Source organism: Choloepus didactylus, chromosome 11 (genome assembly GCF_015220235.1).
Source record: "Choloepus didactylus isolate mChoDid1 chromosome 11, mChoDid1.pri, whole genome shotgun sequence".
Classification (NCBI taxonomy): Eukaryota; Metazoa; Chordata; class Mammalia; order Pilosa; family Megalonychidae; genus Choloepus; species Choloepus didactylus.
Window position 1 is genome coordinate 10,763,366 of NC_051317.1, and position 3,602 is coordinate 10,766,967.

The following is a 3,602-nucleotide window of genomic DNA, read 5'->3' on the forward strand; positions in this document are numbered from 1 at the left end:
TCTTATATAAATATATGCTTAAGTGAAAAAATATACTCTTAGAAAAGTAACAAGTAAAATGTTGTATAATATTTTTTAAGATTTGAAGAGCTGAAACTGTATTAAATATGTGTAATCTCGGATAAGTCTGCTGGCATTTGGTTATCTCAGGATTTCAGATTTGATTATTTTTTGCCTTGCTGTTTTGAGAAAGAAAGAAAAAAATGTGATAGGAAGCCTCTAAGATGCCCCAATGATCCCTGTCTTCTGGTATTCACGCAAAAGTGGCAGATTGCTCAAGATAAGGATACCAAGCACTCTTGCAACTCATGCAAGTTGCTGTGTATTTGCTGGTATGGATTGGAGCCAGTCTTCAGCTGCCTCCAGCTCACCAGCCCCGCTTCCCATATTCCAGCTGTTTCAATCACTAGATAAAACATGTATTCAACTTTATGATGAAGAGTGCTGTCTTCTCCTGCAGGACATCTGCATCTTCAAAGTTTAAAGCAGTGAATGATTGACCCAAGTTACTAGTCATCCTCGTGGGTTCCAGCTCAGGTTTCTGGGTTCCAGTTTGTCTTCATTCTTTCCCAGTTTTCATCCATCTTCCCCTCCTTTCTCCCTGCCTTACAAACTGAAAGCTCCAGTAGAAGAAATGAAAATAAAATCCTTACAGAGACTGTTTAACCATGCCATTGGAATATCAAATTCCTACAATAAATCACACACACGCACATATAAAGCCAGCAAAATAAAATGCATAATAAGCATCTGTCATCTATCATCTCTCTCTCTCTCTATCTATCTATCTATCTATCTATCTATCTATCTATCTATCTCCAGCTCATAAGGTTCTGCTTCTATGAACAAACTCTGACTGATAAAAACAAGCTAATAAGTTATATTAATGGAATTTGTAAAGTGACACAGAAAAAAGTGCATGAGAAAAATAGAATCCAAATGGTTCATAAAACAGATTAAAAAGGAATACAGCTATAGAAGCTGCAGATAGTAAAATATATAATAAACAGTTTTGAGCACATGGAATTTAAAAGACAGGGTCAAAATATATTAAAATGTTAGCAGGTTTTATTCAAGAAACATAGATAACCTAAATTACCATGCAATCATTGATAAAATTGCACAAGTAGTTATGCTTATTTCCACAAAGAAAGTCCCGGGTTTGAATGGCTTCATTGGTATCTTCTTTCAAAAGCTTTTTAAAATGAACCATTTCTAAGCTAACAAAAGTGCTTTCAGATAATAGGAAAAAAAATTAAAAAGGGAATTTTATTTATATTTAATTTATATATTATATTTAGTTTTTTTAAATATAAAAAAGGGAAAATCCTCAGTTCATTTTATAAAACTAGTATGTCTTTGGCATAAAACTCCAAAATAGGACAGTAGAAAAAAGGTATATAAATATGTCTGAGTGTGTGTGTGTATGTGTGTGTATACACAAAAAATACAGAATACTAAAGCCAGCAACTTAAATGGATAATAATTACTGGCATCATAGAAGGCAAGTGAGGTGACTTAACACTGGAAAATCAATTAATGCAAGCAAGCGAATTAAGAGATTAAAATAGAAAAGCATCTGATTTCAACAGATTTAGAAAACTGATTTGCTAAAATTCAGCATATTTCATGGTTACTTTTTTAAAAATAGTAGCAAACCAGGAAAAAAGGAAACTTCTTGACCTGATAAAATCCATTTACAAAATTTCCACCAGAATTCTGCTCCCAAGTAGAACGTAGTTGCTACAGGCCAAAGCTCCCACTGTACTAACTAGGTAAATCCGTATCTATTACTGACACGATGTGTTGAAATGCACCAGAGAGCTGGGGAAGCAAGGACAATATATAATCTAATATTTCGGAGAGGGGAGAAACTTTCTGAGGTGAGTGGATTGTTGTCAGTTGGACAGCTGCTTGTCTTGGGGCTGGTGTTTTTGCTGCCTTTGTTGTTTTACCTTTGGGAGATGTTGTAAGTTGAATCGTTTCCCTCAAGAAGATGTGTTGAAGCCCTGGTACCCGTTACCTCAGAATGTGACCTAACTTGGAAACAGGCCATTTACAGATGTTAAAATGAAGTAGGGCGGGCTATTAATCCAATATGGCTGCCATCTTTATACAACGGAAGAGGGGACACTGGCTCAGAGAGAGAGGATCGTCATTGTGACAACAGAGGCAGAGATTGAGTTATGGCACAACCCAAGCTATGCCAAGGATCGCCAGCCACCACCAGAAGCCAGGAGAGAGGAATGGATTCTTCCCTACACACTTCAGAGGGAGCTTGGCCCCAACAGCTTGATTCCTGATTTCTACTCCCTGGAACTTTGAGACCATAAATGTCCATTGTTTTAAGTCACTCAATTAGTGGTATTTTGTTATGGAAGCCCCCAGGAAACTAAGACAGGAGCTTCTGTCAATTCTGGTCTTGGGCTGAGGATCCAGCTGATCCCAGGTAGATTTGTGCTGGAAACTTGAAAAGCTTTACTGAAAATATGGGGTTGTAGTGACAAACTGGAAAACTGTGGGGCCTAAAATGTACACTGGATTTCCACAGGGGACATTTCTGCATTCAGGGCCTGAATGGGAGGGTAGAGAGAAGCTCAGAGTGAAATCTCTAGCATTCTCAGTCTGCTGAGGAGACAAAGAAATCATTTGAGCTTGCCTCAAATTGACAACAGTTCTAATGCTCAAGATATTCACCAAATGTTGACGTTTGTGGGATAAGAGGCTAAAAAGCTAAGATCACATCTGCTGAAGAGCTAAAAGGGTTCTCCTGTTGGCTTTCAGAAGAGACACATCTGCCAAGCTGTCAATAAAAAGCCGGTGGGGATGGGGATGGCCCACAGAAGGAGCAGGAATGATTATCACAGAATTCACGTGTACACATTCATGTTTGAGGCATTTTTTCATGTGGTTGATATGCCACAAAAAAGTAAAAGTAACAGGTGATAATAAAAATCAGAAATATAATCAATCTCAGGTCACTTACACTACAATTTTGGATTATGTATAGAAACATAAAATGATGTCAGATATTCATGTGAATTCTTAGAATTTTACAGATGAAAGTACAAAGGGTTCCCACTGGTTTGTGGTTTTGCAATATTCTGCATTTTTTCCTAAAAAAATTTTTTTTAAGAAAAAGACAAATGAACAATACTGTAATATTATTTATTTATAAACTAGCAAATTAAATACAAAACAATCATTCAGAAGGCTTCTCATGTGTTATAGCCTGTTCATGCTTTATAATTATAAGTAGCGTATTAGTTAGGGTTCTCTAGGGAAACAGAATCAACAAGAGATATCTAAGAATATAAGACTTTATACGAGTATCTCATGCAACTGTGGGGATGCACGAGTCCAAATTCCGCAGGGCAGGCAGCAAACTGGCAACTCCAATGAAGGTGTTCGATGAACTCCTCAGGCAGAGAACTGGCACCTTCGATGAATGTGTTCACTGAACTACTTGGGAAACAAACTGGCAACTTCGATGAACTCCTCAGGAAACAATTCGCTGGTTAGCCAAAGAAGTGAAGGTCCTCTATCTGTCTCGCTTAAAAGCCTTCAACTGTTTGGATTAATCCAGCTGATTGAATTCTTTC